Source organism: Urocampus carinirostris, chromosome 13 (assembly GCF_059441175.1).
Source record: "Urocampus carinirostris isolate Australia breed hairy pipefish chromosome 13, RoL_Ucar_1.0, whole genome shotgun sequence".
In the NCBI taxonomy this organism is placed as follows: domain Eukaryota; kingdom Metazoa; phylum Chordata; class Actinopteri; order Syngnathiformes; family Syngnathidae; genus Urocampus; species Urocampus carinirostris.
In genome coordinates, this window is record NC_142361.1 from 9,251,674 (window position 1) to 9,275,526 (window position 23,853).

General features: G+C 40.0%; 1 long non-coding RNA gene across 1 annotated transcript in view; it reads left to right on the forward strand.

The window, feature by feature from the left end:
* Window positions 1-21,667: 21,667 nt before the first annotated feature.
* Window positions 21,668-23,853, forward strand: part of LOC148353679 (uncharacterized) — a 33,281-nt gene continuing 31,095 nt past the window's right edge. Inside the window, exon 1 of the long non-coding RNA XR_015852537.1 lies at window positions 21,668-21,884. This is a non-coding gene — a long non-coding RNA (uncharacterized LOC148353679). The remainder of the gene's footprint in view (window positions 21,885-23,853) is intronic.

Genomic DNA, 23,853 nt, shown 5'->3' on the forward strand with positions numbered 1-23,853 from the left:
TCAGAGCCCGCACGTGCCAGCCCCAAGCATCTTCCTTGGTCGCACAACGCCGCACCCGCTGGTTTGGCCATGTCCTTCGTCTACCACCAGACCATCCGACACGAGCCATTCTCCAGTTTGACCCAAAGGCCGCAGGCTGGAGACGACCACGAGGGAAACCCCGCACTCGATGGCTCGACGTCGTTGCGGGCGACCTCCAACAACACGGAGTTGCCGTAGAGGATGCAGAACAGCTGGCACAAGACCGCCAGCATTGGAAAAACCTGGTTCATCTGGTCGGCTCAACGCACAGGGACGGGACCCCCCGACCTTCGCTGGAGCAATAAGTAAGTAAGTAAGTAAGTATATATAATCCAAACAGTGGGGGCGACAGTCAAGAGTAAGTCAGGTGGTACTCATGATCAAAAAGGGAAGGCGAGGGTTCGGCACACTGTAATAAAAGGCAAACTAGCACAGGGCCAAGGAGATAAAGTGTTCAAATCGTGACGAGAGGGAGCCGTGATATTAGGGAAATCAAGACAAGTGACAACAGCTGTGAGGAGTACACTTGAATCTGGAAATGAGTGACCATGTAAGATAAGGTTGAGAGAAATATGAGAGAGGAGAGAGAGATAGGGAAGAGAGAGTGATAGAGAGGGACCCTACAGAGAAACAGGAGCCTGATTGTTGGATTGTCACATAAACAAACCTACATTTTATTCATTATTTGATTGGCGGATCAAGAAAGCAATATACTGTAGCATAAAAAATATCATGTTATTGTCTTACCTTATCTTAGAAATAAAATATGTTGTTTGGTTAGTTGAATCCCTTAAAACTAGGATCGTAGGGGCACCAATTCCTGTGTTGTGTTTTGGACCAGTACAGCCTGGTGGCGCTCATTCCTTTCCAGGCCAACATGTATTTCCACCTGGTCTCGAACCAGGGACCACCCTCGTGTCGGGCGAAATTCCTAACCACTGCACTACGGAAATGCTACCTTGAAAACATTTCTTTCATCTTATTTTTCTCTTAAGTTTTTATTCCATGTAATAATTACCCTTTAGTGCTATATCCAATTTAATTTAAAAAAAAAAAACTATGTTCCCCACGTTGTTATCAAATACAAACAAATAGTAAATTCAATCGGTAGATACGTTACCCTCTATTAAGAAAAAAAAAGTCCATGCAATGAGAAAATGTATTGGATGGCATGACTTGCTCTAAGCTTGCTAATTACAATCACTAATTCTATTGTTTAGGACTAAGGTCTACCTTTAGCCCCTCTGCCATGAGGCACAAGAGTTGCGTGCCTCAGTCTGCACCTACATATGCTCAGCACAGATATATGTTTCATATGAATTGTATTAATTATATGTATAATATAATATGACCATTTTGAAAAAGAAACTGCAAAAATTGTTAAGTTAAAGGCGAACGATTCTTAACCCTGAATACATTTATACTTCCATGATGACAATTGAGACACAGCCTTATTTGCCTCCCCTTATGACACTTCAGTGGAGAAAACCTATTGGAACAAAGTGCATTTGCAATAATCCAGCATAGGTGAATCAAGATAAAGTGAATTTAGAATTATGTATTCAAATTTATTTTCCCGGAAGGAGAAAAAGTATTAACATGCACTTTACGAAGCCAAAGTTGGTCAAATGTGATCCCTTAGTGCAGTGTTTTTCAACCCTTTTTGAACGAAGGTACACTTTTATTTATAAAAAAGTTCCGAGGCACACGTCCATCGAAAATGTTTGAAAATGAAGTTATGTCAAATATTTCACTGTACTACCTCATAAACAGATAGTGAGCATATAAAAAGAAGAAAATCATACTTAAAATTTAAAAAAATGATTAAGTCAAGTCAAGTCATTTGTGCTTTATTTATGTTTTTATTTTTTACAGTGCAATCTTAAACCGTTTTGTCAAACAAATTAAGTTATTACTTGTAATCTGCTACCTCATAAGCAGATAATTAGGATATAAAAAGTATATAAAAAGTATATAAAAAAAACTACTGCCATCTACTGATATGGATGACTATTACAGTTTCTCGTCTGAAGATAGCAAAAATACTGAATAATGGCCTGATTATTTGGAAAGAAAAAATTGGGCAAATTCCAGTGGCACACGAGGCAAGGGCCCAATCCCACTCCTCTCACTTGGCCCTGAGAACCCTCCAGTGAGGTCCCTCCATAGGGAAAGTCCCCTCAAGTGAGAGGAGTGCAAGTGAAGATTGTCGCCTAAGAAATTGGACGGCACTTGCAAGGTTCCACCCCAGTCCAGTAGATGGCCGTAATACTAATTGGCTGTAGACCTCAGTGAGGTATTGGCCTAGGTCACATGTAAACAACTTGAGTCTCAACCTGTGGTGTGGCAGTTGGAGAGTCCGTGCAACGTTGAAAATGACCGCTGCAGCTGTATTATTACCCATCGCCTGACAGCTCATCACCTTTTCCGTTTCTCTAATCAACGGAGGACAAATGCGCTAAAATGAAGACGGCTTTGGAGCTATGTAGCGATGATTCATCTTTACAAGCTACATCCACTTATTAAAAAGATGACGCAGTTGGTCAAATACAGTAAGGGTTAACGTACAACCCAGATTCACATAGTACCCTATGTATGTGTAGACATATATGACTACCTACTTGTTAGTATCTTAATGCCATTTTATGACATATACTAGGGGTATTTAACGTGTGACACGATGAAAAGTAAACAAACATAAGAACAGTCCACCTGACCCTTAAGCTGACATATCGTCAGCAAACTTCCCTGTAGGACCCAAACATCTTAGTTCATAAGGAATTTAATTCAAGAGTTGCCATTGGATATAAAAAAGATAATTTCTACATTTTTCATGATGCCTACATCAGAGTAAAAGCTATCTTTTTCTTTTCTATGCCCACATTTATGTCTAATTTGTGTTCCAGAGTGGCTGTCCCATAAGCGTGGACAGGTTGGACAGGAATGTTCCTATCCTGTGCTTATGGTTCGATGTGGAGTCAGAACTCATTCAGGACTTCAGGTTGAGCAAGAAGGCTATGCGGGCCCTGCAGGAGCTGCTGAAGGGGGAACAGGACCAAGGCTGGAGGTCCTGATCTACGTGTACTGGCTGGCCCACGGTCTGTCCTACCGTGTGGTGTCACGGGTGTTCAATGTTCACAGGTCCACCGTACACAGAAATTTCCACAGTTATTATGGAATTAATTGTCTAAAAGCCATTTTTCAGGTTTTGGAAGTCAGACCCACATTTGCATCCTGTGCTTTTCTGCATTGTTTGAACTATTAGTTATTACTGCAGCAGTCGCTATTTGTCCTGAGTTCTACACAGGTTAATATTCATACTTGACCTGTGCGTCATGTGTATTTGGTATATTGTTTCTCTAAGTACAACTACTATTCATTAAATGTCTTTATTTTGAGTAACACCTTGGTGGTTTATTTCATAATGATGTGACATACTGTGTGTGAACTGTGTGATTGTTGGACAGAAAACCACTACAAATCACTCTGAGTTAAATAATAATTTACTTTCGGAAAAACCAACCCACATTGGTGCGAAATACATCAGAGTAAATTAATAATGTGTCACAAAATATAACAAAAATATATCAATACGTCCATAAAACTGTAAAACACAAACTGGAACTTCATTGAGTTCTTAATAAAACAAAATGTTTTCCTTTTGTAAAACAAAGGAAAACATTGCAGAGATGTCACTGTTCTGGCAATTAGTCCACGAGCTTCCCAAAAAGGATCAGGAACCGTTCAGTTTCGGCCTCAGTTTCTTCTGTCCTTTTCTGCACTCTGGCATACTCCTCTTTCAAAAAGTCAGGGAGTGTATCGTGCTTCCGTTTACTTCTGGGTGATATGGGGTTTGATGCCAGAGTGAAAGATGCCGACGAAGTGCCCAGTGGTGTGGATCGTGTGGTAGCTGTAATGGTGGCCAGCTCTTCCACGGGACGTTCTACACTGGCCTTTAGGTTGGTGGAAAAAACAAGAATAATTACTTAATGCCGGTGTATTGTACAAAAACAACCGTGTATAGGGTGCTGAACATAAAGAAAACGTTACTGATGGGTTCAGTTCCTGCTCATCTCAACATACCATGTTGTTCTGGATAATTATTTGATAGTGGATAGATACACAAAACTGACATTTTATTCTTATGGCTGTTAGAGCCTTCTATTGGCCAGCATCAAATGCTTTAGAATTGTCTCCACATTTGGACAACATTTTGAGAAGGTAATTAGTTTTTTTAATATGTGTTGACAGAGAACACAGAGGACTATGTGATGGTTATTAGTTTCATCTGTATTTCCACATGAAATACAGAGATCTTACTTATGATGCATGATGAAAACTAATGCATTTTGATCTCAGCTGAAAGCATCATATTGTAAATAAAACAGGACACCCGAAATTGTGTGCAGTAAACAAGAGCATATATCCAGAACGTTATTGTGACTATGCTGCTTTAGCGAATGGCCATGTAGATGTAAAAGCACGACTCGTTTAAGATAAAAACAGGCATAGGCTGAACCGTGATTTTCTGCAGTTATCCAACTCTACGGTTTGGAGTGTGAAGAGTTTTTTGCGGCTCCCTCGTTAGATTTGTTCACTGTGTAAAGTAGCGATTTTGCAATGTTCATGTTTTAACGCGAAAATACGGAGTTCTATTGCATTTATGTCTAGCAAAGATATCTCAATATATTTCGTTGCAAATACATGTGTAGTTGTGGAAAACTATTTACATTTGTGTCGTTCCTTTCCATCCATGTTTGTTGATATTGGGAATTCGCAAAGCCTTCTGGGTAGTCACTTCGCTCCAAGTGAGGTACCGACCTCCCTCGATTTGAAGTGGTTATGTCGTGGGTTGAGGGTACTTCTCCCTCGGTCCTGAGAGTATTGGGGCACATCCCATTTTCACGTGAACGCGCAAAACCGAGTGACCAGGGCAAATAGCGAGTGAAAGTAAGAAGAATGGGACGCAGCCAAGGTCTCACGGCACACTACTGTGCCCCGGCACACTGGTTGAAAAACACTGCCTTAGTAATACGAAGCAGCAAAAAATGCTCTATGTATTATTTCAGAAAGGGAAAAAAAATCAAAACATCAACAAAAAATGTCACAATGTTGCAACCGTGTCCGTATTCTTATATATTTGACACTAACTTTGGCATATTTTTTTTTTATCCGACTGATTTTGCTGAGGGAGTCTTTTCCAATGACTCATGACTAGCGGTAAGTAAGAATAATTGCCTGATGACCATAAAATTAGCAACACTGCAGGAGGTGTCCAGCCTGCTGCGCCAATTTATAATACGACACTAATTTACATGCTTTGCAAAAAAGCACTTGGGCAGACCAGGCGAATTCCTCTCGAAGGAGGAGCGTGAGACTTGGAAAGCCAAAGTGGCTCTTGGGATTGTGGCAACATAAATATAAATAGTCATCGTCCTCAAACATTTATGGCACCTGTCATATAACTACAGAACCACATTAATAATCATAACAAAGACCACTATATTCATTCGCTAATTTTTCCTCTGTGGGGAAAAATAAAATGCAGCACTTCCAAAACAACCTTGCTGAGCCAAGGAAAGAAAATGAGGCGTGCTTATTCAATTACACGACGATTAGACAGTAAATTCCATGTGCATCAACAAAGAGAGAAGGAAAAAAGATGTTTTAAACGTTCCCTTGTGCCAACAGTTGGTTGGGACGCTCAATTTAAAAAAAAGGGAGCCGGGCAGTGGGCCTCAAGCTATTAGACAGACGGCTCGCTACACAGGCATTAATTGTACCGATTTCGGGAATGCTTGTTTTGTAAACAGCTTCGTTTGGGAAGGGATTGGAAACAACCGAATGGAAAACTAGTAACTAAAGTAGAATGCGCATTCTTTTTCTGTGTACTTTTTTCCAGTGTCATTTATCTACATAAATGTGATGTACAACATCCACCCATCCATCCATGATCTGCACCGCTTATCCTCAGTAGGGTCGCAGGGGTGCTGGAGCCCATTTCAGCTACCTTCGGGCATTGGGCAGGGGACACCCTGAACTGGTTGCCAGCCACTCGCAGGGCACACAGGGACAGACAATTCGCTCGCTCATTTACACCTAGGGACAATTTGGACCGGCCCATTAACCTGACATGCATGTTTTTTGGAATGTGGTAAGAAACCGGAGGAACCCACGCAAGCACGGGGAGAACATGCCAACTCCACACAGGAGGTTCGATCTCATGAACTCAGAACTGTGCCTCAGAACTGTGCCGCTCACTAACCACTGCTTAGACTTATGATAGATTATATATACATTTGTTTAGCACAGATAAGTGGTCATTTTAATTGCTTCTCCCAAACAGGGCTACACAATCCAATATTTTGCCATTCACATATCATTGTAATTGTTTAAGTATTGAATATGTAGTACGGAATGTATGAGTCTTATTCTTACTCATATAACCTTTCTATTTTTTTCAATCATTACATCATTATTTTAATAATTGTTTACTCATATACTTCTTAACGTATTCCTTTGACGTCTCAATAAATTCATTAATTTAGTCATTACACAGTCTCTACATCCAAGTCTATCCATATCTTTTTTTTTGTCGGGGAGAGGCCTTGAGTCTTGCCTTGGATCTACCAAATCAAGCAAGATCCTTTCTGAACAGGATGGGGATGCGCATGGGGTCCACTAAAACAACACCCATTTCCCCCCCCAAAAAAACAGCAGCCATTTTGTCGACGCATTTGTAAGGGAGAGTTTGTTATTCAAAGGCCCAGAATACATTTTTTCTTTTTTTGTTTCATTGAAACAAAATCCCCAACAGATCCGCTTTGCTCCAGCGTTTCTTCTCCCTGTCTAGTCTCGCGACCCGGATGTTGATTTAAACAGGCTCAGGAGAAAAAAAAGCCAAATCTCCATCACTGTTAAAATATAACACAGTTTGTACATTGCATTTCAGCAAAGAGCTATTTCTTATATCATTAATATTTTGCTGACAAATCATCATAGATGGGAAAGCCTGGTTTGTATGCATTTAGCTACAAGTGAGAATAAGTAAATGCCCCCTTACATAAGTACAGAAGAAGTTTTCAACAGACTTTCTATTGTACTGAGATGTAGAGAAGTGTCAGCTTGGTTTCCAGCTCATTCTCTCTCTGGTTTTCTCCTTGTTTCTCTTACCTTCTTACTCCCTCATCTTCCTTTCCAAAGGTTCTGGAAAATCTCTCCAATTGCACTTGATTCTTTATCTTTGAGAAATTCAGGAAGACAAATGTATTACACGAGCAAAAGACAAGAGTGCGGGTAAAAGACTCCGTCTCCAACGCAAGGGAAACCGCAGCCTTGCTCATTAGCTTCACAATCCATAATCTTTTACTAGCTCCTGCAATTTATTTTCATTTTATACGCGGTATTTTTGATTTGTCAACACGCATCCTTCCGCTGACTCGGCAGAAGAACGGCAACAATCTGCGCATACGTCGGACTGGCAAACGCGAACCTGCTTTGGCTACTATCGAAATATTTGAGATGCTTGTGGCTTTGCGATTGGGCTCCTGCGAAAACCACATGGAAAATGCTGCCAAAAAAAGCAGTCAGGGCAACAACAACAATGAGGGCATATTAGTTATTAAGCCAAAACAAAATGTCAATCATTTTGTGTGGGGAGACACTTTTACTGGCAACTGAAGTTTTTTGGCACACGGAAGAAGATCAGGAGTCGCTTCGGATACTCAAGCCCCACGATAGTCTGCAGGAAGGACGACTTATATTTATGCCCAGGAAACAGTCAGCTACTAGTGATTTGGTCCAGCAATACAAATGAGTATTCAACCTTAAGTTTACATTTCATCTAAAATTGTCGTCGTAGTTTTAAAAAGGTATGGAATCACTAGTCCACCAGTAATTTCAATGCAGGGTAGTTTTATTTGGGTCAAATCACAAGACATGTTTTTTTTATAATGAAGCAGAGTGAAATTTATAAATTGTGGTTTCTACATATTTGGGTTTCACATTCTTCCTCTTCTTCATTTTAGGAAGTTTTTTTTTCTCCCAATGTCTTATTCACCTGGGGAGGTACAAAACAAAGGCTTTAGGGACGATAATGGGCAGTAGAGATATTTCAGCTCCCCTCATTTAGCCACAGAGAATATTAAAAATATGACTTCAAAATAGTGGTGTGCAAACTATAGACTGCAGGCCACATATACCAGGTCAGACTTTGTAATCTAGCCCCAACAACAATAATGTTAAAACATGTTAAAAATACGACAACAATAAACAGTATATACACAGTGAACTCTTGTTTTTCACAGGGGTTATGTTCCCAAAATAACCGTCATCGTCAAAACTATTATATTTTTTACAAATTGTATACAATTTAATACTGTATTACATATTGAAACCCTCTTTACAAGTCCATGCATTTGTTCGACAAAAAATGGTACTGTATACAGGATACAAACATACCTATAAACATGTATCTATTATTTTATTGATGCCTACTCTCTTAGGGACTGTTTAGCCAATCGGAATACAGAATATAATCCATGATGAGAATCTGTGAAAGGCAAACTGTGTCATAAGAGGGGTTTACTGAATATAGAAAGTGTTAAAAAAATACTACTTACACAATTTTTATTGTCCCTTCATGTAACCCCCCCCCCCAATGAAAAATACGGTTTTTATAAGGCTTTTTTTGTGTGTGGAAATCAGGGGAAATATGAAAAAAATGGCTATATTTAGAATAACTTGCTGTCTTTTTTAAAAACATGTATTCATTCTGTGGCACAGTTCTGAGGTCATGGGATCAAATCCAGCTACCAACCTTCCTGGTTTGTGTGCACCTCTCCAAGTACAAGACATTACTGTAGTGCTTCTTTCACCCAGCATCCACCCAAAGAAGAATTACGCTTCCTCTTCTTTGTTCGTGTATAAACATACTGTACTTAATCTCCAGCGCGCTAAGAACTTTGACATTTATATTGTTTAATATCTCGTGCATCCATTCAACATGGTGGGTTCAAAGTGTAAAGAAGAGGCGAGCCGGTTCGTTTGAAATGAAAGTGGAATAAGAAAGCTTGATTCGGTTGAGAAAATTGTTGGATTGCTTTTTTTTTGCCAGTTTTTCACGTCAAGTCACATTTATTTATATAGCCCTTAATTACAAAAATGTCTCAAAGGACTGCACAGGATTACAATTACACAATTGCACAATTACCTGATCTTAAACCAGCATGCGGGCAAGGAACAACTCAAAACCTCAGTGTGAGGAAAAAAAGAGAAACCTTGAGAAAGGACCTCACATGTGGTAATCCCCCTTCCAGGATTGACCAGGGTGAATTTTACCATGGAGGGGGAAATCGCTGACCTCTTGAAGTTCATCTTCGAAAAGTAACATTTAGCTTTTAGTACAAAACAATACAGGTCACTTATACAAGCCTTAAACATACATATATAAACCTTAAACATACATTCCCTACAAAAGATAGCACTGAAGCAACTTACGAAAAAATTCAACTAAAGAAGATTGTCCGGAACCTATCTTGTTTGTAAGTATGGCACAAAACACTTAAGCATATCTGAATGAGTATTTAGTTTGTTCTGTTTTATGAACAATTTGACATAAAATCATGTTGTTTGAGATATTCATGTTACTATAAAGGGTGAGAAGCAATTGTCTATCACATGCAACAGATGCATTTGACTTCTTCATGACCAGGGGGACTAAGACAAAAAAAGAAAGAAAAAAAAGCCCATCTGTCCAGCAAACGCTTCCATATGGGCATAAAAAGAAAGCCGCATTCTTGTGGAAATGAAAGTTTGTTCCTTTCATCTAAGAGACATAATCAATAAATGATAAGGCCCGTCCGTGTCCGGCGGGCCCGAGGGGTAGTTTAAAGATCATTTAAAAGGAGATTAGGGATGAGACCGTCCAAAACATGGGGGAGGTGGTTGTTGGATTAAAGTGAGTCTGCATGCAGCGGGGACCCCGAGACCATGGCTGGATAATCACGGGGCTCCTATCGGCTCTTGTGATCACTTCCTGCTGGCTTAGTTTGAGCGCATTTAAAGCGCCCCTTGTTTTATCTGGAAGGAATGCTAATCTGGCTTGTACAGGAGCCAGCGTTTGCAAGACATCGCCAAAGGACGCCTTGTGGTGACTTTTGAATCGAATTCCAACTCTTGTTTTTAAAGGGGCTGGCACTTCTTGCCCAAAAACGTATTTTCAGATTATTCTGTTGCTTTTATCTATTTATTTATAATAATAAAGTCACGTTTAGCACAAAGTTATATTCATTATTTCCAAAAATGTATTACCCAGCAGTTATATTATAATGGCTTTTATTGTTTCACTCCTCAGGGAATTTTTAACTGAAATAAACATTAAGCAAATTCAAAGTCAATCAACACAGAATCATTGAGAAAATGCAGAGGATTAACTCTTCAGTGATATACATTATCAAATAAATTAATGTAATAAAAAAAATGTTTGTGAAATAATATGCCATCCTCTAGAGCAGGGGTGTCAAACTTATTTTAACTTGGGGGCCACACGGTAGGAGAATAATTCTAAAATAAAGAAGTTATGGTCGAGATTGATGAGTGAGAGAGATAGAAGGGGAGAGAGAGAGAGACAGTGAGAGAGAGGGAGAGAGAGAGGTAGGAAAAAAAGAGGGATAGACAATTAAATATGAAAGAGAGACAGAGAGACAGAGAGGGACAGAAAAAGACAGAGAAAGACAGAGAAAGACAGAGAGAGACAGAGAAGGACAGAAAGTCAGAGGGAGAAAAACTAAGAGAAAGAAAAATAGAAAGGAGAGAGAGAAACTGACAGGGAGGGAGAGAGAGAGAGAGAGAAAGAGAGAGAGAGAGAGAGAGAGAGAGAGAGAGAGAGAGAGACAAACACAGTAAAGAGAGAGCAAGAGATAGAGAAAATATAGAAAAGAAGAGAGAAGAGAAACAAAGAAGATGGTGAGTTACGCCGGCTTTATAGTTTTCTTGTATCTTGTTTCAGGCGGACCGTGTTGTTTCTCTGAAGAGTACATCTTGAATCCCAAGTTTTAGCTTTCCAATTATTCGTGTCATGACATATTTTAGGGACTGGTGACATCATACCGACACATATTTGTTTATCAAACGTTGGCGGCTCACCGGCCAGACGGCGGAACGTTAAGGGGTTAAGGTACCGTACTTTATTTAAATTATTTCTATTTATCGGCTTATGTATGTACAAAGAGTTTCTCTTCTAACATGTACTGTGTGCGGCTCATATTTTCTACACTGTTGACGATTCCCGGCCTGTTTTTGGGTCGTGGCAAAGTTGGCACCTGTCAATTCCTTGATGTTGTCGGCCCAGTTCTATTTCGGTCTCCCTTATCTCCTTCCCCCTTGGACTGTGCCCTGCAGAATAATCCAAGCCAGTCCTGATGATCTTGTGACGTGACCATACCACTAAAGTTTCCGTTTAAGCGCAGTTGACAACAGTTCTTCATAGGGTCCACTGAGATATGCACCGTTTCGTCGTCACATGGGCAAAGTACCTGATGCCTAAAAGTTTCCTGTAGCATCGCGTCTTCATGACCTGAATTTTCTATTCCAGTTTGCAGTGAGAGTCCATGTCTCGCAAGCGTAGAACAAGATGGATGTAAAGTTGGCTGTTTTGAGATATGTGCATTTCTCAGAATTCAATGCAATGAAATTAATCTGTTTTTATATTCCTAAATATAAAAACAATCTCTCTCACACACATATAGTCAAGTTTCAAACATCAGTCTAATTTCATCTTTTATACGTTTCTCTATCATATCCTTTTATTGTAAAGTCGTGCTCGTGAGTGTGTTCCTTTTCCTGTTTTCTGTGACGAAAAATAAACCACGCCTACCGAGTGGGAGTTTCAGTCCGCCGGGGAAGCAGCCGGGGTTAGCATGGCTGTGTTAGCAAGGCTGAAGCTTCCACGAAGTAGATTAAAACCAAAAAAGTGCTTTTATTTGAGGAATTCTGCCAACAGAGAGTTTATATAATATAATAGCTTTAACAATGGAAGTAACTATACTATGTCAAACACTTGTAGATCTATCTATCTACCTTGGTCATATCCCTCAAGAGGGGTGACCGACAGCAAGACAAACACATACAATAACAAAGGGAGAAAAATAATAAAAAACACACAAACATTTTTGGACCATGGCCAACCCAAATGCCCAAACACCCAAACAAGTTAGGCACCTCGGCACCTAAGTTGGTCAAGCTTTTGTCCCTCCAGATGAAACGGGAGACAAGAAAGCGGCCATGTCACTCGGGTCAGGGTCACACAACACACTCTTCTGTTCAACAGCAGGGCCCGACAGCTTTCACTGGTTTACCCCTGCCGCATCATACAGGTGCCCTGCCCATCCCTAAGAAGGCGTCCAAACATCCCACTATCTTTTACAACACCTCTCTACTTATTCCTATCACCAACAAGAGCTCTAGCTTTCACTAGATTTAAACCTCTTTCCTGCAGTGCACTCATAACACCATCCATCCACGTCAATCGCGGCCTTCTTCTTGGTCTCCTTCTATTTACATCAGCTCTGTAGATCCTCTTCAACATTCGCTCCTCATCCATCCTCTCCATGTGTCCAAACCAACCGAGTACACTCTTATCCACACGCTTGCTCTGTTCCACTACTACTCCAGTTCTGTCTGTCACAATTTCATTTCTCAATCTATCCAATTTTGTCACTCCTAACATACTCCTCAAACACTTCATCTCAAAAACATTTAATTCCCTTCTTAAATCTGCATTCAGGCTCCAAGTCTCTGCACCATACAACACAGTCGGCACAATCACACTCTCATACAGTCCCCTCTTAATATCCATATTCATACTCGTACTCTTGTTCCTCATCACTCTCTTCAGAGCACCCTCAACCTTGCCTCCTTGATTCACTCTGTGCAATACCTGAATCATTTGTTTAAGAAAATTATCAAGTGCACATGATGTTACACATTAATTGGTAATATTACGGTTAAAGCAAAAACAGCCAAATCTGAAGGGCCATTTTGGAGCAAATAAGAGTATTCTGTCACTACTACTATTACCACTTTAAACATCACTAATTGTTTCTATCTCATCCAACATCCTTGTGGGAGTTTTTATTGCGTATTGGCATGTTCGATTGTATGTTCCATTTAATAAACAGCTGAACGTTCCCATCCAATTTTTAAAACACTAAATTAATAGAAAACTGCAGTCTGCTCATCAAACTTTTGGAATATGTTGAGTTTTATGATTAATATACTGTCAATGATGTCATTCAGTAATAAATACAGTAATGTCTCGACACTATTACCGGTACTGTCTGATTGACCGAAGTGCTGGGCGCGTTTAAGATTTATACCTCTCTGTCACTGTGTCAGTTTAAGTTGAACTGGATAATCTGACGCTTCCCACCCACAACGGCGGAGGGACACACACAGTGTAAAAACCTCAACAAAGGCTTTTTTTTCTGATTTTGCGGCTACCGGGTGTTTCTAATCATCTTCCTCTCCACAATAAAGAGAGTCAGAGCGTGCAGAGCTGTTCGGTCTCTACTTCTGGGAGTGGTAAAGAAACACAAATGGGACTGAGGTTGTAGATGGAGCTCAGCTTTTGTTGTTTACTAATAACACAATAAATTTGGGTAATGAGTTTAAGGACGTGGCTCCTAATCTTATTAACACTGTAAGCATCAATTGCTCACTTAAAACTTGTATTTGACCGTCCTAGTTAGATGGCTACATACATCGCTAGGTACTTCGATACAGTAAGCTTAAGAGGTATATTTTCATGTGTGACAGCTTAAAATCTAAATGGGAGGTCTGAGGCAATGAGAAAACCTGATATAGCTGCCCCGGCAGACCACCTCTCTTTCAAAGTTTGTTGTTAAAGGGGCTAGCGGAATATTGGTACCCCTAGTGACAAGTACACACTCAGAGACGCATGTCATCCAGATAGCCTGACACAGGTGTTCTACTTTAATTTTAGACGATGTCCCACAAAAAAAGCAAGCATTATTATCACCTTATACTGTATTCCCTGAAAAACTGTTTGACGACGCGCGCACTATTTTTTAGAGAGACGATCATTTGTTGGCTCGGTTATCATTTTGACAAGAAATACACTCTCCTTCCAACCCACTTGAGCTGAGTCAACAAAGCCTTCTTTTATCTCCACTAGCGTGTCAGAGGGCACCTGAACAACCTTTGCCATGCATTACAACACACCACACTAGACGGGTCGGTTTCTAGATACATACATAACACAATTTCCTAATCAAACGTAAAAAATATGTTTATGAAATAAAGTTTAAGTATTATTTGTTAGTCAAACAATTGGTTTTAGTTTAGATTAAATTAAATTATGATTTGTATTTCATTTATTTTTCCGCAAAAAGAGAAGGGGCCAATCATGAGTTAATCCCTCTTCTAAGATTACCAGTCTGCAATGGATACTGAAAGGGCATCAACAGACAATTCAGTCAGTATTAGCAATAGGCATATGTAATCAATTGTGTAAAAGTCTAGTTGACAGCAACGACAACATGTCTTTCTCAAAATCTCGGCCAGTGCAGCAGGCTTTAGATCACAGGTGTCAAACCAGCGGCCCGCGGGCCAGATCAGGCCCGCTAAGGGATTGAATCCGGCCCGCGAGAGAACACAAGAGAGAAAAAGAGAAAAACAAGCTGCAGGTTGAAATATGTCAACTCGATGTTGCCAAAGCCAGGTGCCTCGAACAAAGACACTGTACTTGTATTTCTTTATCTCTCTCTCTCTCCCTCTGTCTCGCTCTTTTCCACCCCCTTTCTCCCACTCTCTGTCTCTTTCACTCTCTGTATTTCTCTTTTTCTATTCCCTTGTTGCTCTTTGTCTCTTTCTCTCTCTGTGTCTTTTTAACTTATTTTGCTCTAACTTCCTTTTTTCCTTTTCTCGCTTTACTCTTTCTCTCTTCCTACACTTCGCGCTTTATTTTCTCTTCTTCTGTTTTTCTATTTCTCTTTGGATTTCTTTCTTCCGCTCCCTTACTTTCCCCCTCTCTCACGACTTCTCTTTTTATCTCTTTTGTCTCTCACGCTCTCTCCCTCTCTCTCTTTCTTTGTCCCGCCCTCTCTCCTTTTCCCTCCCTCTTTCTCTTATTTATTTATCTGTCTTTTTCTTTCTCTTTAATCTACTATTCTGGCCCCCGACAGAATGTTTATTCTATCGTGTGGCCCCCAAGTTAAAATAAGTTTGACACCCCTGCTCTAGATGATGGCATACATCAGGTTCAGGTGTTGGTCCAATAGCTTGGAAGCCATGCACTGTGCAATGTCCAGGCTCGTCCTTCTCTGACAATCAGCCATCGGGAAGTGTAAGAAAACAATGGTATGATGATCAGCTATAGAATATAAGAGTGTCTTAAGTCCAGATTTAAACACTTCCACTGAGGTTGCAGATCTTGTTGAGTCATTGTAATTGTCCTGTCATGAAATGAAATGAAATGATCTGCATTTATATAGCGCTTTTCAAGTCAATGACTTTCCAAAGCGCTTTACAATGTGCTCCACATTTCCCAATAGCGGCCTTGCAGCCATGTAAGGCGCTAACCTGCTTGTTGGGGGTATTAGGGGTTCAGTGTCTTACCCAAGGACACTTCGACATGTTACACAGATGAGCCGGGATTCGAACTGGGATCCCTTGATCCCAAGACGAGCGCTCTACCTCCTGAGCTACTGCCGCCCCATTATTATTTGCTAATGTTCGAAATAAAGTTTTCATTCATTCATCCATCTTATCTCAGAGGAATGGATAAAACTCTCAAGCCTGTGGTTTTCTTCTTGGCTCTTGGAATCACTAGTCCACCAGTAATTTCAAAGCAGGGTTTTCGGGCAGGAACAAAGGGCACAACCAAAACAGAAAGATAAAATTGGGCAAGTCAATGCAAATTATTTCATGTCAGTAACAGAACCATAAAAACTCATCTTAAGCCAACATGGAACCTGTGTAAGTCAGCTAAAACTGAGGTAATATGAACAAACTTTCTTGTACCAGTCAAAGTTCTTGCTTCAGCATTTTGCACCAGCTCAAACTTTTGATGCTAGACATCAGGAAACTAAACTAAATCGAATACAATGATAAGATATGATTTTTTTTTTTAAATACAATCACTTTTTAACTTTCCTTTATCTTTTTATTTGGGTACATACAAATTGCCAAATACAAATGTGTATCCCTCATTTTGGTTTACTTTCATTATTTCCATTTTTTACTGAAAAAAAATGGTATCCATACCTTTTCTTAAACACGATTAAAAAAAATACCGATATGTTAGAATAATTCAAACGGAATATTTTTTGGGTAGAATTTTCTGTCAGTTTTAAGTTAGACATCTAAATACGTATGGATTTGAAAAGCAAATATACAAAATGGTCAAATAAATTTTATATGCATGTTTAGATATATTCTTTCTATGTTTCATGTCTTCGTTCAACTACCTTGACCTCGTCAACTGTTCAACAAAGAACTTTTACTGCTTTTACTGCAGGGGGTCTCAACAAAACAACAAAAAAGGACACTGTTATTCCTTGTTTCGCCTTTCAAAAGAAGTGAACTTGACCGCTGTGTCCATTTGCATCGAGTGGGCGTTTCCTTTTGTCGCCTCATTTAGGGGCTCAAATGTCGGCGTGAACAAATCAACATTTAGATAGTGTACTAATGAGCCTTTGAAGATAAAACACCTTTGATATGACCCCCCCCCCCAAGACTCGCACTGTCCCAGGCTTAATCCCCGCCAGCAGGGCAAGACCATCCCAAAGCCATTTGCCCCCCAGGGGAGATCAAAGGTGCAGACCACCTCCTTGTCATTCTCCAAGCAGAAAAGACCCCACCCTTACAAAAGTCTCCATGCACATATGAGATTGAAGGCCATTTTCCTTTAGTGGGGTTAAAGTGTTTTTGCAAGGAGGGACAACACAAGTAGAAACATTAAAGACTTCTGGGTGATGAAGGAGAAGTGCTAGGCTGGAGGAAGCTAAAGGTGCTGGGGGCTGAAGGACTAAAAGGAGCCAGCAGGTGACAAGAAAAGTGTCTGGTGACCAGCACAATGGATACGACAATCATTGGAAACACTATGCGATCTTAAATTGTAGGTTTTTAACATTCCATAACTTAAAAAAATTAAAGTAAGACTCTAGAGACACCTGTGTGGATTAAAATGCTTCAAGTTTTTTTTTTTGAAATTCATTGAAAAAATGTTCAAATAAAACATATTTTAATGTATATGCATAGTTCAAGCTGAAAGTAATCAACACAAACCAGAAAATCATTGGCTGTTCCCAGCCCAGTTGGAACACATTGTTGACTTCCTCCATCAGGATGCCCCTTAAGGAAAGCCAAAGTGCCCGTGGACTTGTTCTGAAAATAGCTCACTAGTGCTGGGTCATTGTGATTTTTGAGTACAATTTTTTTTACTCGTATTGATATTCAACCCTACATTTAATAATTAAACACCTAATAACATTGTGACAACTTATTAATACCATGATGTGTTTTTATTTAGAAACTCCATATCAAACTGGGTGCCCTTTGAGCTTATTAGTAATAAAAGGTAGCTCTCAGCTTGAAAAAGGTTGGAGACCCCTGGCCTACATTACTCTTCTCACCCCAGGCACCATCTCTAAGACATGTTGTCCTTTGGAAGGCCCTACAGGTTGTTTAAAACAAGGACTAATAGGCTCAGAGAAGGTTTTCTCCCCCAGGGCCATCACCACCCAAAAAGCGTGCGCAAGACTGGAAAATATGTAAATCTTGCCACTTGCATTAAAAAATTGGTAGTAATTTCCTTTTTATCTACTAATTTGGGATTTATTCTTGTTGCCAAGTGTTATTGCGGTACATAATTTTCACTGCACCACTGTTACGATGCAATATTTTTCATTGCACTTTACTTTTACACTACTCCAATTGGGTCACATGAGACATTTTAATGAAAATGTTGAATATTTTTAAGTGGAAATATGTGTCCTCCAAATTTCATTATATGGGTTTACAAGCTCAGCTGTCCTTATTGAAGAGGCTGAGGCTGGATGCTTTCGGGGATATCCCAGGGGACTTTAGTTTCTATTTATTTAATCAAAATTTGGATTGAACAATGGGGTACTAAAATCTTACTTATCAACTTATTTGGGGATTCATCTTTTTACATTACATCTTGGGCCGGTGTCCAAGCACTACCTTCTAAATAAATTATGTTATTACCTATTTAATGTTGATGAAGTCTGTTTACAGACTGTTATTTTCACCTTGTGTTGACGTTTTCAGTTTTTCCTCGCCCTCATGTAGGTTTTAGGTGAGGGGATGGTTTAATAGTAGTCTAGAGCCATTTAAGATTCTTGTAAGTGCTATATAAGAAATGGACTTAAATCGTTTTGCCTTTCGATCCTGACATTCGTTTATTTTATTTTAAGTCTTTTATCTTAGAACCCCATGTCTAATTTTGTTGCAAACAATGTTCACTATGTTGTCATCAATAACAGTAAAGACAATTAGATTCCATTCAAACAGCAACGCAGCACTAGTCCCAAAAGGAATGAAACAGATTTTGTCACGTTTTAATACAAAACAAATATGACAGAGCATGCCAGGTAAATATTTGCTCAACTTAATTGTATTTATAAAAGTGAGCTTTACAGTAAATACATGTAAAACAAAATATAAACTATTAGATAAATGCATGTGCCTTTGAGTCATTTTAGACTAAGACTATTACGGCATACCCACTTTGTACAATCATAGTACTTGCTTTTGTCAAAGCAGAGCAATCCAACCTTAGTCAAACTTTTCTACTGGTGTTACCTTAGATGTCCTTCAAGCATCTCCCACCAAGAGATTTTTTTCTTTTCATTTTTTGCAGTGCAAACACTAGACTCATCTCCTGTACAGGACTCCTCTGAGAAAAATCATCAGGGCGTCTTATTATATCCTGCCTCTCTGACAACGGTTAATGGAATCTAACATCCAGCGAAGATAGCAGGGCACACCGGCTCTGCTTCTCCAAAAGCCGTTCGTCGACTATGGTGACTTCATGGCATATTTTTTATGTTAAATAACCACATACAACATGACTGAATAGTCGTTCACAGTCCCTGTGTCTTTTCCACAGTTTATTTTGCTCTTTAAAGAACTTTGTAAATAATGAGTAAATTATATGTGTCAATGTGGTTGCGGCCGAGGCAGACTTTACACAGCAGCCAGGAACTGAGCCAGCTCTGGCCTCTGTCCGAGGCCCCGGGGGCCGCCAGCAGTCTGCTCGCCGACCCGCTATAATAAAGCTTAGGCATTTATTTTCATCACCCAGATCTCTGCTCCACCCGGTGAATCTTTGTGCTCCCTAACGTTTGGTGCGTCATATTGAGATGATTTTGGGAGAACAATAGGCATAGTGTTTTTTAAGGCAGCTGGGTAAGGATCAAGTACAGTGGAGTGCCCTCGGAGGTTGCAGGTGTTGAGCTGGCTTGTAGAGCGCTGGGCAGTAACCAAGTATAAAAACATAGTTACTTTCGTGGGTATTTGTTGATGGGAAGACACAGTGTTTCTTCTTGTTTCTGTCAGACCTAGTTAATAACCGAGCATTGGGAAGAAAAGGGAAGAGTTTACGTTCACGTGTCACATTTTAATAAAAATACTCTTTTAAGAACAGAGCAGAAACAGATTGTAAAGTAAACATTGGTCTTTTGTTCTGACAGGGTTTGGTACATGGAAAATTTGGTAGCGAGGGAACAGTATCTAAAGCACAAGGGGCGACAATTGTGATCCAAGAGGCAGGAAAGGGGTAATTGTTCCAGTAAACCCAAGCAGTGAAAGCAACACCCCAAGGGTTCATCATGTGGCACTCACTTTCCAAAAGGCAGGGATTCAGTACACTGGAAGAACGAAGAGCTGAGACAAGGGTAGTGAGGAGGACGTCAACAAGCTAGCAAGGAACTTTGGAACGGAGTACTGAAAAGGGAAGAAGAAAAGTTGTGAAAGAAGGTAAAACCATACATCAAGAAAAGTGACCACTGCTTCGAGGAGAAAATTGAACCGGAAGTGAGAGGCCAAATCACATGCTCTTGGAGGTTGCAGGTGTTGAGCTGGATGGCAGCGTTGGGCAGTGACCCAGTACAAATACTTTGTTACTTTCATGGTTCATTTTTGACAGGGGAGGAATAAGGTTTTTTTTTTAGCTTTATCTCGCACCCAAGTGATAACACAGCTTTGGAGAAAGAGTTAAAATGTCTGTCTTTCATGTGTGACAATTTGATTTAAATACTGTTGTAAAACCTCCTACTCTGTGTAGTGCATAAGCACAGTTAATGGTGGTCTTATATTTGTATCAGGTAAAGAGACATCAGTATCTGGATCATCAAAGGTAACAATTGTGATCTAAGAGAAGGCCAAGGGGTTGGAGTTCCAGTAAACCCAAGCAGCGAAGGCGACAGCCCAAGAGTTCATCAAGCGGCACTCATGGTCCAGAAGGGCAGGCAAGCGTTCAGTACACTGGAAGAACAAAGAGCTGAGAAAGGATGCTAGGGACGTCACACGTACGGGGACAAATTAGCAAGGAACCGAGGGGATGGAGTACTAATAAAATAGGATAACTTGTGAAAGGAAGAAGAAACGTGTAGATATCAAAACATGTAGTGGCGACTTCGCCATCATCAAAAGTATTTTCCTGATCTATAAAGAATGTTCAAAAATAGATAAAACCGTTAAGTTATCAAAAGCGTCTTTTTATTCCTTACAGTTTATTTAGGCTCAGTAGTTGTTCAATGCTTAAGTAAAGAATCCAAACAAAATTGTCATTCTATTTCAGAACAGCATGTCAACACAAAGCATTTCAAGGCAGCAAGAGTTTTGCGGTATGGTTCCATACTCTAGCCTTCATGTCATATTACGGTAAAGGGCAGACGACACAACATAATACGGCACATGTCTCTCTTCTGCGCCTGACGCGGTCGCCACTATGTTGTGGTCACAGCAAACGTCTTTATGTGGTCTTTAGAGGCTGGTGGGGACTCCAATAGTGCATGACATCATTGCTTGGGTGTGGAGACCACATGTTCACTGAACCCCACCATAGATCAAACTAGTCTGCCTGTCACATCAAAATGCAAATATCATGTTTGTGTCACGTTACTGCACTGAGGGTCCTGTGTGTCTGCAGGTTCCCTCACTTTCTCTGGCTCGTTCTCACATTTTCTCCCCTCTCACTCTGGGTTCAGTTTCCTTCCTCACAGCGTCGCTCACTAGTCCTGAATTCCCTTGTATCACGACTCACTATTCACTATTTAAACTCTATGTGTCCCTAGCTTTGTGCTAGTTTGTGGTCCTCCATGTCACGTCCCAAGCCCGTTTATTGGAAGACCGTACCCTCACCTGCCTCTTGGATCACAGTTCTTGCCTCGCTACATGACTTGCTATATACCAAATAAATGACCACAGCTTACTGTAATGTTCTGTGTTTCTCACTTTGCTTTTACACTACTCCAAATGTGTCATTGAGCTCAAGCTTTGTTCAAAGATTTAACTTGCTGTCTTATTTCACGCCCACTTTACATCACAAAGTGGCTTAACACGATTCACACACTTGTTTCTTTGTGCTGAAAGATCCAAGCTTTTATCTTATTATCTGAGCATTGCTCTGCCAGGTAGATTAATCTCCTAGACAATGATGAATAACCGGCATTGTGCCAGTGGCAGGAACTTTTGACATTTTTTTGTCAATGTTTATTTACAAAAGAGCTTGATGGCCTTTTTGGAATGTGATGCTCATCCTCCTTCGGCAGCTTTGTTCGCGTTCCAGGATATCAATCAGGACACTTGGATGGAAGGTTTGCAAAAACAATATCTGCCACTTTTGCTAGGGATTGACCTATGGATCGGGAACCTATGGCTGGCGAGCCATATGTTTCTTTTCATTAACACATATGGCTCAGGGACAAATTAGAACCAGTGTAATTGTATAATGTATAATAATATGTGGAGCTGATTATCACACATGTGTAAAACCAAGACATTACTAACTTTTGAATAGGGTCTTTTGCAGTACATCTAGGACACCATTTTGACTACGGTTTAAAGTCAAGGTGTCACACCAACAAACCACTTTTTGGCTGTAAAACGCTAAATAATGCTTTATATGGAAGCTCATTAAACCATCCATGTTCACTGTTGTGACACTTTTTGATAAAACGCCAAACAACACTATTTAAAAACCTCAAAGCTCTACCAAAGCATCTGAAGAAATTTGATTGCGTGAGCGGTAGGAATGGGGGTATTTATGGCACAAAGCACCTCCCCTACTACTTTGGCTGGCCCTGCGCCGTCTGCACTGAAGGTAAACACGTTGGTCTCCTGTTTTTTTGTGACATTTTCACAAAAGAACTTATCTCGCTCCTTGTTTTGAAACCCTTATTTAGGACAAAAATCACTTTCAAAATGAGCCCGAACACTCTTAAATAACTGCTTGAGGGTGACAGATTTTAAGCGATATATTTATATTGATATAGGACCCAGGCTCAGGCGTTATCATTGTTTCCTAGATTATATCAAATCATTAAACATCGCACAGTAAAATATGATGTGCTGAAGAATTAGCTTTTGTCTGGAGAACGGGTTTGCGGTTTGGTTGAATTTTGTCTTAACATATATGGAGTGTGTCATGGACCGGACCGGGAGGCAGGAAGGGTGAACTAATTTGCGGTAACGAACAGTTACTTTTATTTAGAAAATAAAAGTTGTCCATCACGCAGGGACCAAAGACAAAACAAAAACAGGCTTACAGGCAATCAGAAATTCAGACTAGGAAATACTCACAAAACAGGCCTAAAGGCACTAACTCAAACAAACGGGCATGACAGGTCTTCCTCGAATCAAACAGAACAGAACAGAGCAAAACAGAACAGACTTATGCAATGATCCAGCAACCGGCAGTCCCCAAAACCCGCCCTTAAGAAGCACACACGCAATTTAGACGATTTGTTACAGCCGGTGCCAAGGGGCGGGGCCAGCTGGTTGTCATGGCGACCATGCTGGACATGACAGAGTGGCTCTTTAAAAAAATCTAAAAGGTTCCTGACCCTGTTCTAAACAAATGCTGCTGCACAGGTAAGAGCTACATGGACTTTTATTGCCCAATTAAATGTTATAGTGTTTTACCCTGCATCATGCAGACAGGTCTTAATCATCGCAGGCAAATAAAATACATGATTAGAGATGGTTAAGGGTTTTTATACGGGATAATTGTAAGAAAATTGCGCGTCATTGTGTTTTTAACCTCGCTTTAGTTGCATTTTGAGTTATTCAACCATGCATTTTCTGTACTCTGGCAGTGCTGGAGCATAACACAACAATAAATGAAACACACGCATATTTGCACGTATGCACAATTTGGATTAAGGAAAGCGTGGATACAAGGCCAAGGTGCAAACCCCGAATTTCATACCTCAAAAAGTTAAAGTGTAGCTGGCTAAAACTAGATGACTTTAAGTCAAATTTATTTTTAATTTTAATTTACAGTTTAATGTAAGCAACTAATGTTTCATATGTTTGCTTGGATTAGCTCTTACAAATCCAGTGAATTATAGTCAATAACAGTGACTGAAGGCCAATTACGGTCAAGAGGAAAATTATATCAATATTTAGTAGATCTTCTTTTTGCGAATGAAATGAAATGAGATGATCTGCATTTATATAGCGCTTTTCAAGTCAATGACTTCCCAAAGCGCTTTACAATGTGCTCCACATTTCCCAATAGCGGCCTTGTATTGCAGCCATGTAAGACGCTAACCTGCTTATTGG